This window comes from Varanus komodoensis, unplaced genomic scaffold (assembly GCF_004798865.1).
Source record: "Varanus komodoensis strain SLA01 unplaced genomic scaffold, ASM479886v1 scaffold54, whole genome shotgun sequence".
NCBI classification, from domain to species: Eukaryota; Metazoa; Chordata; class Lepidosauria; order Squamata; family Varanidae; genus Varanus; species Varanus komodoensis.
In genome coordinates this window covers 2097517-2110190 of record NW_025336142.1, presented here as the reverse complement: position 1 = coordinate 2110190, position 12674 = coordinate 2097517, and the positions used below count along the sequence as shown (strand labels likewise).

Sequence of the window (12674 nt, the reverse complement as noted above, 5' to 3'; positions counted from 1 at the left end):
AGATAAAATGAAGTACTTCTCCACCAATTAGCCCCTTGGGGGTTGTGACTTCTGCTCAGAACAAATGCATGTCTCTCAAAAATATGCAAAGACTCCATATTACTTTTATTTAATGTATGCTGGGTGGTTCTAAGAAATATCTACTTGTTTATGTTTCTTGCATGCTCTTAGATCTTCTCCTTCTATTATTATCATTATCATTATCATTATTAAATTTACTTGACTAATGATAAGTACTTGAAAGGCTGCCACAAAGAGGAAAGCCAGGATCTCTTCTCGATCATCCCAGAGTAAGGACACGGAATAATGGGCTCAGGGTACATCAAGCCAGGTTCCAGCTGAGCATCAGGAAGAACTTCCTGTTGGAGACTGTTGAATGGTACCAGTGACCCAGGGAGGTGGTGGGCTCTCCCACACTGGAGGCATTCAAGATGCATCTGAGAGGGATGGTTGAATTTGGAGACCTGCCCTGAGCAAGGGGTTGGCCTTATGGTCCTCTGGCCCCTTCCAACTCTAGTATTCTATGATTCTAGTGACATTCCATGGAGAAAACTGTATTCCATTATCCACCAAAACAGTCCTGATGAAAGCAGGCAATGATGCAGACAACTTGTTTTTGTCAACTACCTTCGTCTTTTAAAATTAATGCCAAGCTTCCTTTGGGACTTACCCAGATGCCTTGCATTAAGCCACATGCTTCAACAGGAATAGCAAACAGAAAGAAAGTGACTTATTTATCCAGGTGCTGGTTTGTTCAAGGCACCGTATTCCCCAATTTAATTGCTTAAAAGCGAAGGTTAGGCATTTGGGGTAATGTTGGACAATCTCTTGATAGTGGAAGAGATACTTACAAATGCAGTTTTAAAAATTACTCCAAATGCTAGGTAGTCAAATCTCAAAGCATGTATCTTTTAAAACTTTTTAAAAATGGCTAACGGACTGTTAGAAAGAGTTTTGCAACCAACCAGGACCTGAATAATACATTGATAAACAACTCTGCAATCCAACTAACAGAGAACTGGCTATTTCCCTTTCTACCAAATTAAGAAATCTTTTCAGCTTCAAAACGCACATTTTTTTCTCACCAAACGAGGATGGTCCGAAGCGTGTGTGAGGAAAAGAGGCTGAATCACTGGTTTTGTGACTGAATGCTAGTCTAGGGAACCTGCCTGTCCCCAAAAGCCCAAAGCCAAGGAGAAAAGGAAATCTGCATCATTGGATTTCTCCATCTCTTCAGCAGGCAGAACTTCAGCCTGGCCCCACAGCCAGGGATGGGATGATGCGAGTAGGGAGAGGAACAAGTCAAAAGACTTGCTCCAGAGGGACAGGCAGAACTGCAGGGCAACCATCAGCTTTGGCTTTATTTTTTGGGGCGATAGGGACGTATCTAGAACAAATCACACCTTAACCCATTTCACCCTCACAAACCCATCCTTTTCTACTCTGCACAAAACTTTAAATGTAAGACTGAAGAGGCAATGATATGGAAATTTCCTTTCTTTTTCTTCAGGAGGCTGTTCTACAATGACCCACATGAGAAAAACTCAAGAGGAGCAGTATCTTGGTTCATCTGTTTCACTTTTAGTGGTCTAACTGACAGGAAGCAGACAAACAGCTACGAAATACACGTGATGAAGGTTTCCTGTCTCCATTGCTGCATCTTTCTGTCTCACTTGCTCGAGACCAGCTCATTAGGGCTACGGCACACTAGGCCAAATGCGAAACGGCATGGCTTTTAAGCAACCAACAGTTCCAACGAGCGCAACAATATGCTATTAAAAACAGGGAAGCCAAGGGAAGCCATATGGGAAGCCAAGCCTGAACTGGAGTGGATGCAATAAGAACCAATGGAATGGAATGTCAGTATGTGATTAGAAAAAGTCAGAAACTACAGTATTAAGGAATATTATATGCCCTACTTTAACAAGAGTATTCTAGGAAATATTCTAGGTCTCAGAGCATAGCTATCATAGCCAACAGTGAGGAATATTTGAGGAGAGTTAGGATGGGGGAAGGGCGCTGTATGGTATTTTTCGTACACCTCATTACATTTATGGCATACAACACCATTACACAATTGCATGAAGCTATTTTGCAGTCAGACGAACATTTCTTGCCAGCGATAGCATATGCTTTTCTGCCACAAAAGGCACTCACTAGAATGTATCACACCAAAAGGCTCTGTGAAACAGGAAGTTGCAGAAAATAAGTGATACCCTGAATTGCTTAGAGAATGAAGACTATTATAACTCCAAGTTATTTTTCATGGGGAGAATCAAACCTAGTATTCTTTAAAGCACGGATTTCTAGACAGATCAAGTGAATTGAAAGGCTTACAGGAACTAAGGGATGTATTTTTTTTTTTATATGTACACTTTATGCAAACCACCCAGAGAATCATCTTGACTAACAGGTGGTACAGAAATTAAATAAACAAATATTAGGAAATGCAACCACCACTCATCATGGGGTTTCAAATCTAACCAATCAACAAATGCCTGGAAAAGAGGAGGAGGAGGGAGAAGTAAGCCTTTTAAAGAAACTGTGTATTTGTGCAGAAGCACACACAAGGGTAGCAGTCAACCAAAGACCTTTCAACATCTAAAAGCCACTTCTGTAAATTGTGGTGAAAGAAGAGGACATCTACTGCTGAAGGAACTGAAACTTTTGAGGAGCCTGTAAGATCTCACTTCTCTGAATACTCTACATTATTTGAACAAGACACTTCTCAGCTTGCTGTCAGGCATTAGGGCCAGGCCATGATCAGTACAAAAGAAAACTCCTACTCTTCTGAGATTTGAATTTCTCGTTATGTTTTGCAATCCAACATTCCAAGTACCACTAGAGATTGCACAACTAAGTGCCTTCTCATACCATTTGGGTCAACATGATGCATAACTGTTTTACAAAATCCGTTTTAAAATCTGAAACGTGTTGGCAAGGACTCGGGAACGTAGAGAAAGAAAAATGGGCCAGTATGTGCATTGGAAGCGACAAGGAAACAAGACGATACAGAGTCAGATAAGAGACAGGAAGTCACATATGGTATTAATAATCTGGACTTTACCCACAGCATGGGTACATTCAGACCACGGTCTAACATTGTGAGAACAAGTGCCAATGAATCTCAAACATACATACTCCTTTCGCCCTCTCATTATCTGTGACAATAATTGAGTGTCTCTGCTTTCATTTTAGATTAGCAGCTCTTTCATGTGCCACCTAAAACTGAAACTTTCAACAAACACACTAACAACAGCTGGTCTAGGGTCAGGCATCGTGGCAAGCAGCAACTAATCTAGAACAAGAGCAACGAGCGGACAAGCTGCCATCTTGTTTCACCATCTTGTTTACTTGCATGGGAGGGCTGGCTGCCCATAGAGTTCCTGCTTTCCAGAGAGGTCTGGGGGTAATTAAGCATGTTTTAAGCCGATCTGGCCATGCTGGAGCATCTCTTTGCACCGGGCTCTACAAGAGCCGCCCCTCCACCTGGGTCCCCCTTCCCCAAACCCCACTCCCTTTCCAGACTACCATTTGTGCAGCTCCCGACGTTTGCGGTTTTCCCACCATTCCAAAGTGTTCGACTGCATCCCCTAAGGTTCAGTTACAAGCAGTAGCCCCGGAAAGCTTCTCTAAATGGAATCTGACCCCTCTGGCCAAAAGACACAAGACATCCTTCTCTTACAAGGCGAATGAAAGCATGCATTTGAGAAACAGAAGCCAAACTGACTCATCTCAAGCTCAGTAGACCAAGAATCAACCACATTAGTAAAATGTATTCCAATTTTAATGAGAAGCAAGCATTAACTCAGTAACAAACCAAAGAACTGCCACTGAACCCAAGAACATTTTGAAGATGAAGGTAGAAACAGCAGTACGAAATGATTTGTTTCCTGCCTTTTTTGGCTGCAGTTCTAAGCAGGGAAATTTGAGAATTTCTCATCCAAATAAAGAATAAAAATGTTGAAACACATCGGGCCCAGAACTGAACCTTCTGGTACCACACTCATTACCTCTCCCCAGCTTGAAAAGGTCCCATTTACACCTTTTCTCATGCCTAATGTTTCAAAAAATTAATAGTGAGCAGGTGATGGTTGTTTCAAGGTGTTGCTTAGGCACTTTGGAAGGGCTGTCATTGGGAGATACCACCAAAAACCATCTCTGCATTAAAAACAAAGGGGGAAATGGTGAGCCTGATCATCAGTTGTACACCCTGTGTGTTCTTCCACTAACAAGCCATACTGTGTAGCTGTTCCACCTGGTGGCTTAGTGTGTTGTGCGAACGCAGTGACCTGGTTCACATGGCGCAACGACCCATCCTAGGCAGCTAGCCATAATGAGTAGCTGTGTTCAGTAAATTCATAATGCTTTTCACAGGTGGCCTATTTTTTGTGAACAAGTCACCCTGACATATCAAAGCTCGTTCTACTGGTTATTCAAACCTTGATGAGTTGTTGTGTCATCTGAACGCAGGAGTCCGATTTCATCATGGGTTGGTTGCCGGGATCAGCTGCAGCGCAACTTGACAAGAGTGGCAAAATCAGCCCCCCGCCACTTACAATCTTCTGCGCCTACCATTCAGCCGGTGCAGACATGGCAGTCTGGAAGGGGCCACTGCTGTTCTCTACTTTTTCTTTCCAGTGACTGAAAACAGGCACAGCTGGGCTCGTAACTTTATCATTATTGTTTTCTTGTTGGTCTTTCACAGGTGTGCTCTCACCACTGCCTGGTACATGAAGTCTTGCTTGACCAATTCCTTCGTCTGCCTCAACTGTCAAAGGGAGCTATTCTTCCTATACACAGTTTCCTCTCATAAATGGAAGAGGAAAGGACAATTAATCAGCTGTGCACTTTTCCATTCCATTTACTTCCCAGACATTCAGCCTACGAGTATTTCCAAGCCCAAAAGAACTGAGCATTTAAAAAAATGAAAGACATGAAAACCTTAGCAGTGGCAGAACAAGAGAGAGCAAACAGGGCTGATATTTACACCTTTTCCCCCAATGGGCCACCATTCACTCAGTTCCATTCAGCTGCCCACAGTAATCACACCAGTAAGCAATTCAAAAATGAGGCACAGAAAGGGAAGAAGAACTATTACATCCCCACTGTGGACTAGATGCAGACTGGGCAAAGTTTTAAAAAGGGGGAAGACAGTGAAAACTACCAGTTCAATAGTTAAAGCCCAGAAGCCTGCACGGCTAAGGGGAGAGACTCTTTCCGCACACACTCTTTTGGTAAACTTACGCCTTTGGCTTTCCTCCACATTTCCACTGCTTCTGACTTGCACTAATAGGTCCTCTATTATTTCCTTGATGGTCCGTCAAATATTAGCGAACAAGCAGCTTCTCCTTGAGAATTTCCTTGTATGTTGCCTGTTCCACCTGGGCACTTCCTTAGACAGCTGTAACATACAAGAAAATTGACAAGACCAGATGACATCTGTCAGCCATCAGGGTGCACATGTGAAAGACCTAAATGATACATGTATGCCCCCAAATGTGCAGTTTTGAGGCTCCCAGAAGCAAAAAGAAAAAAACCAGGAGCAAAACAGGAGAAACGATCAGGGCATTGCGAAGGCTAGGGCAAGGAAATGGGAAGAGTTTGGAGACAAACTCCCCTGGGGTATATGCTGGAGTTGGCCGGAGGACAGAGTGAAGGAAGTGGGGGACAAAGCATGGTGACACGTCAGGAACATTGCGCACTGTTACATAAATAACCCACATTGTGAAGCTTGCTTGCAGTGGTGGCTCAGCATCACGTACAAACCTGCCCGTTGTCCTAATACTATGTTTTAGGGCCTAAAGACCAAATTTTATCTTCAGTGCACCGTTCATTTATTTGAAATCTTTCCAGTGGTGTTTTCAGGAGAAAACAGCACATAAAGCACTTTGTGCCCAATAACCTCTACGCCTTTTCAACAGTTTGATGACCCACATTCCCATATAAAGCGAGGTAATACACTTGCCGAGAAAAGAAGATGTAAATGTGGCTTCTGGTAGGTTGCTAAGACACTGCAACGTCTGAAGGAGTGCTAAGACCCCTTCTACAGGAAAGAGAACAATACCTAGTATGTGCATAGCATTTAAAGGTCCTCAAAGCTCTTCACAGGAGTGACAACCCTGTAAAGCAAGCCAACATTCTTCTCCTCGTATTGCAGATGGGGGGGTGGAGGGGGAATGAAAGAGGTGGGATTCCAGTCAGGACTTCCTCTGGTGCAGCTAAGTCCTGGTTACTGAGGTTCGACGGTTCACTTCTTTTTGCCCAAGCTACTAAATCCATCTGTCCCTCTGTGTATGGGGGATGCTTCTGGTGTTTCCAAGTGGATCAACAGCCCAGTCAGCATCCACCTGGAGAAAGGTCTTCAGCGCAGCAGTGACATTTCACCGTATCTCTGGAACTCCCTGCCTCTGGGGATCAGGCGCCCAACTAGCACGGTGCTTTTTTCAGAGCCTCCTTAAAAATCCTTTAATTTACGAAGCACTGCTGCACCAACCAATCATGTCTTTACTGATTCTGCTTTATCATGTTGCCTTTCTCGTTTTATCCATTTTGCCTTTGGATTGCTCAATGCTCTAGAATCCCCTGTACCGAAGGGTAGCATGTATGAATGCTGTTTGTTATCTTTGAGAAAACAGGACTACAACAAGAGCTAAGCTGGATCAAACGAAGTAACCAACTAGCTGTCCAGCCACAACAGGGCAGGAGTGCAAATGCACGTTCCTGGCCGTGTTCCGAGCAAGCAAACGGTGTGCACTATCATACGGCCTTGATAATGAAGGCAGCATACAGCAAAGCAGGACATGTTAGCCTCATCTCCATAAATGCATCTAATCCAATTCTAAAGGCCTGGGTGTCATCTCCACATCCTATGAGTATGACTTTCAAAGTTAAGTGAGCACTGTGTGAAGTGCTTCCTTTTATTTCCCAAGACCTTCTTATGTAAACGGCATTTTAATTGTTAGCTGATTTATTGATTTTATATGTTTGGCCAGGGCGTTTCCAATTATATTGTTTTTATATGATTATATGTATTCATTTATCGTTGTAAGCCGCCCCGAGGCTTCGGCGAATAGGGCAGCATAGACGTTTATTAAATAAATAAATATTTGCCCTGAATATCCCACCAATCAGCTTCACAGGAGCCTAGCATGATGTGTGTGTGTGTGTGTGTGTGAGAGAGAGAGAGAGAGAGAGGGAGGGAGGGAGGACTTTCTATCCACTTCACCCCCCCCCCCGCCATGTGCATAATTTTTTAAACCTCTATCATGTCTCCCCTTGCATTTTTTCCAAGCTAAAATTTTTGCTTGCGGTATAGCACTTAGAGTGGTAGGCTGGGACTTGGGCGATGCAGGTCCTAGTCTCACTCAGCAAGAAACTCTGGTATACGACTTTGGGTCAGTCAGACTCTCAGACTAATCTACTTTACAGGCTTCTTGTGAGGATAAAATGAAGAGGAAGAAAATTGTGCACGTTTCCTTAGATTCCCGGAAGGAAAAGCACAAGATAAATATATAAATATAAATAATATAAATATAACTATTTAACTTTCCTCATAAATATAAATATTTAACCTTTGCTCCAGCCTTTGCCCATTTCAGCTGCCCTCTTCTGACTCCACAATCATAGAATCACAGCTGAGTGGGTCCAACCCCCTTCTCAGCGCAAGTCTCCAAGCGCCACCGTCCCTCTCAGAGGCACCCTGCGTGCCTCCAGTGTGGGAGAGCCCACCACCTCCCTGGGTCACCGGTGCCATTGCTGTACTGCTCTAACAGTCAGGAGGTTCTTCCCAGCGTTCAGTTGGAACCTGGCTTCCTGCATCTTGATTCTGTTATTTATTTATTTTTTGATTTATATCCTGCCTTTTTCCTACAAAGGGCTCAAGGCAGCTTACATCGTTCTCCTCCTCCACCTTACCCCCACAACAAGAACCCTGTGAGGTAGGTTGGGCTGAGAGTCTGTGACTGGCCCAAAGTCACCCAGTTGGCTCCATGGCCGAGAGGGGACTCGAACCCAGATCGTCGGAGTCCCAGTCCCACACTCTTAACCACTACGCCACACTGGCTCTCATTCCACTGGTTATTCTATGTCCTGCCCCCCAGGATGATCGAGAAGAGATCCTGGCCTTCCCCTCTGTGACTACCCTTCAAGTGCTTGTAAAGCATTCTCCTCTCCACCCTCAGTCTTCCCTTCTTGAGGCTGAACATGCCCTGTTCTTTCCATCTCTCCTCATGGGGCTTTGTTTCCAGTCCCCAGATCATCCTTCCTGCCTCCTCTGAACCCTCCCCTGCATCTGCCTGCATCTTGTCTGCATCTTTCTTACATCATCGTGCCCAGGTGAACCAGATGCAGGACTCCAGGTGAGGCCTAACCAGTGCTGAGTAAAGGGGAACTAGTACTCCACGTGATCTGGAAGAGACCCTTCTATTAATGCAGCCTCAAATAGCATTTGCCCTTTTTGCAGCCACATCACGGTGATGACTCATTCAATATCCTGTTTAGGTACAGTGACCAGAACTGTACACAGCAGAGTCGCCCTATAGAGTTATATAAGGGCAGTATGATACTGGCCCTTTAAATTTCAGTTCCTTTTCTAGCGATGCAGAATGGAGTTGGCCCTTTTCACACTTCACATAATAGCTAGACTGCTACCCATTTCTGATGAGTTTGGCCCCGATCCACAAGAGGGACGTGTGAAACATTCAGGGGCCATGCAGGGGATGGGCATTTAGATAGAGCTGTCCACCACAGCCCCAGGACTTCTTTCCTGCTCAGACACCACTAGATCAGATGCCATCGGTTAGTTTTTTCAGGGTTTGCAGAAGAACATTGGTCTGCCCTGTTCTAGAGCACACATGTTGGCACAGCCAGTCTCGGGGCAGAATTCGGTGGAGAATTTTGTCCCCTGTTGAAGTTCTTCTTTTGCACAAGTCATGGGCCCCACTGAGTCCTTTTCAGAAGCAGAACCCCCCTTGCACAACAACATGTTTGTGTTCCCCAGAGGAAGCCCGGCAACAAGCAGAAACGTTGGGACATGTGGGCAGAGCAGAACTTTGGCACATTGGCACAGAAGGCAGCATCAGAAAACCTCTGTTGATGCACAGGAGGCCTGGCACCAGCAACAAATGGCTGGTCGTGTTTGCCAAAGCATGACGCGGGATGGTGGCAAACATCGTGGCTCCAAGCCACAGCAACCCTGGGGTGCCGATCCGCAAATCTGCCCTTTGAGCACACTGTTGTATCCAGGCATTCCTATACTCTTGTTAATGCTTGTTGTAAAAATCACATCACGTAAACAGCTCTGCAAGCTTCAGATCAACAAAAACAGATATCTTCGATATTTTTACGCGGATTCGATTCTGTTCTGCTCTTTACATTTTACTTCAGGTATAGAATCAGAATCATGGGCTTCCTTTCACTGCTTTCTTTCCTTGAACACAGATACACACACACGCACATGCACACACCTGCCCTATTCCAAAGGGCTTGTTGTGCCAGTTTCCAAAGAAGTTTCCTGTATGACACGGGAGTGGGGGATATCTGATGCTGAAGAACAAAATATCCAATATTCTTCCTAGATGAAGAGGTTATACAATTCCATATGTTAATTAATACCATTCTTTTGATCCTAGGTATAAATGCAATCTACCTTATTTACACAAGGTAGGGGATAGTACCCCATAAAATATTCGATACTGAAAAGATGTCAGAGAAATGAACAAACAGGCTGTTCTTTCTTCAGGGAGAGAGCCAGTGTGGTATAAGGGTGATGAGCATGGGACTGGGACTCAGCCGAGCTGGGTTCTAGTCCCCACTCAGCCCTGGAGCCAACTTTGAGCCTGTAACAGACTCCCAGCCTGGCCTACCTCACAGGGCTGTTGTTGTGCAGATTAGATTGAGACAGCAGCAGAAGGAGAACGATCTATGCCACTCTGAGGTCTTTGTAAGAAAAAAAAAAGCAGGAACTAAATCAAATAAATAAGTGTGCCCCAGAACAAATGCACACATGTGCATGCACACACAATGAGTTTTACACGTAAGGCTTGCATATGGATAGTGACGGCGGTAACTCTGATGCTATAACGAACACTAACATCCAATTCCCACACATGCTGACAACATTTCTGGCAGCTTTTCCTCCAGCAGCGCCTGTTTTGCGAAATCTGACCCAAAACTCGAGCGAGTTTTGTTTTCAGCTGAAAAAAAGAAAATAAGGAGGGTAGGCCTTCTCAAAACAAGACTTCAGCTCAAACTGTGACAACAATTGCCCAAATGAACAACAAAAAGCTAGGAGGCAAAAATCCTAGCTTACATCCTTCAGGGAAAATCATGCTTTGGCAGCCTGAATTGAGGAGACAAGGAATTTAAACTTAGGCTTCCACAGAAACTGCCACTAAATGAACACTCTCACAAGGCTCCTGCCAAGTGTTGTCACACAACCGTTCTCCAACGCACAGTATGATGTAGTCCTGCAGAATACCACCTCCAAACCTCTCACCCAAATATCAAAGCGACAACAGCTTTACAAAATAAAACAAGTGCACACTCATTTCTGTCTCATGGCAAAGATGTGATAAAGAATTACAGGGAACTACCCCGTGCAAGATGATTTCACCTTTCTCTCAAGTACATGCAAGCAGAATATAACCAACTATCAGACTGCCAACCCATTATTTTACTAATTGTAGCAGGCCTTTCCATTCCATGCGTTAAAGCACCCCACACACACACACACACACACACACACACACACAAATACCACCTATTTTATTAACATGTATTTTAGATTTTCTCAGAAGTAAAGGTCATACCTAAAGTGCATTTCTTTGTAGCACACAGCACTGGCTTTCCACAATTTATTCAACTGAATTCTTGTCCTCATTCAACAACATGAAATGCATTTCAAATTTATTTATCCATGATCCAGTAGTGCTGAGAAGCCCTGTTCAAACACTTTTCACCCAACCAAATTAATTTGAGCTGCAAGGGGAAGTTTTAGTTTTTCCAGTTCTACTACTCCAAACATTTTTTCCTTCCCTGGCAGACGAAATAATTACATGTGAAACATGCTATATTACCTTCTCTGATCTTTATTCTTTCCTAAATGCAAGTAAGCATGGACTCAGTTTCATTTATTAACTGAGTCAAAAGCACACAGCCATGTTTGTTTTTAAAAACTCAGCAGGTACATCTAATCCTCTACTAAATTTAATACATTCAACTTACAGACCCTTTACCACATTAAATCAATCAAAATTACCTTGATCTAAGTTGCTTTCAGGGTCCCAAAAGCTAGACAGTCACAAGAAATCCAACAGTTTTGTGCACTTAAAATGGCTACTGTAGATTGGGGAAGTAGTGTCTGTGCTTCAGCTTATGACTCATACATGAAACTAAGTGTTTCTCAGAGAGGCACGCCCAGGTTGCTGTGGGCCCAATTACTCTGCCAGGTCAAACATGCAAATCTTCAGGTAAGAGGGGAAAGAGAGAACAACCTGAATCAGCCAGCCACACCTTACCTAGCAAGAGCAAAGGCCGGAGAATTGCTGGAGCAAAGTGAAATTCACAGACAGCCCGCTCAACAAGTGGACAAAGAAAGGCCAGTGCAATTTATGCCGCGCTATCAGATCGACTTGTCTGCACCCGGTTAATTAAATACATGGAAATATTTCAAAGTTTAGAGAAGTTAATCATCAATCGCTAAAACTTTTACGCCGAAATCATCTCAAGCTCGTAAAATTATTGTCTGAATGGATTAAGTAAATAAGGTAACTTAAAGTGCAAAAGAAGCCATAATTCTATACATGCCTGTTCTTGTGGCATGGCAGGGGAGAGAGGTCCGAGTCAGTTACAACAAGAACTACATTTCTGACAGAAGATAACGTGTGAGGATAACAGAAAGCAATTTTTAAAAATGCAGTACCCACTTTACATTCGCTTTATACAGCATGACAAGGACCATTTTAGGAGTACTATGGAAAGAAACCCTTCCAAAACAGAACCCAGTGTAGGGAGAAACAGGATTCAGGGACACAAAAACAGAGAGTCAGAAGGGTCCTCCTGGGCCATCTAGTCTGACCCCCAGCTCCAGCCAGCTCTACTCTTGACATGCCTACCATGTGCATGTCCAGAAGTACCAGATCCACCAAGTCAAGGCCAGCAAAGGGGACCAATAGGCAGAAGACACTGAAAAGTAATTCCTGAGTCAGTCAGCACCGCTGCCAGCCACTCACATTGCTAGCCATTTGCCAGATTCATTCATTCATTTATTCAATTTATACTCCGCTATACTAGTCCAAACACTCTCCAAGCAAATTACAGGATCGCACGCCATGGGGGACCCACAATTAACAGCTCTCCTTGACAATCAACAGCTGATCCGAAAGAGGACTGACAGGACATTTTTTTGACCGTGCCTTTGCCACAGTAGAGCAGGGAAAAGAAACCTGGTATTTTGAATGCTAAGTAGTTCAGCTCTCCTTATAGGCGAGGAGACCTGCAACAGCTTTTCCTGTTTACTTTTGAGTACACTTACACTCAGTAATAGTCACAATTTGACAGAATGGATTTCACAATCCCTTTGGCCATACCCCTGGATGGAATGCACACACTGGAATTTAGACCTTGGGCTGAAACGGATTCTTTACTCATAAGCAGACGGATCCAGCAACCCT

The 12674-nt window shown here is 43.9% G+C and overlaps 1 protein-coding gene across 5 annotated transcripts in view; it reads right to left on the bottom strand.

The window, feature by feature from the left end:
• The window catches only part of ELF1 (E74 like ETS transcription factor 1), a 43964-nt gene extending 32537 nt beyond the window's left edge, over positions 1-11427 (bottom strand). Inside the window, exons 1-2 of one of the 5 annotated variants that reach the window (XM_044448191.1) lie at positions 11261-11321; positions 5248-5404 (exon numbers count right to left, since the gene is read on the bottom strand). The gene's annotated coding sequence lies outside the window, so the exon portion shown is untranslated. The other 4 variants (XM_044448192.1, XM_044448194.1, XM_044448195.1 and 1 more) reach the window with 4 other exon arrangements.
• Between the last annotated feature and the right edge of the window lie 1247 nt (positions 11428-12674).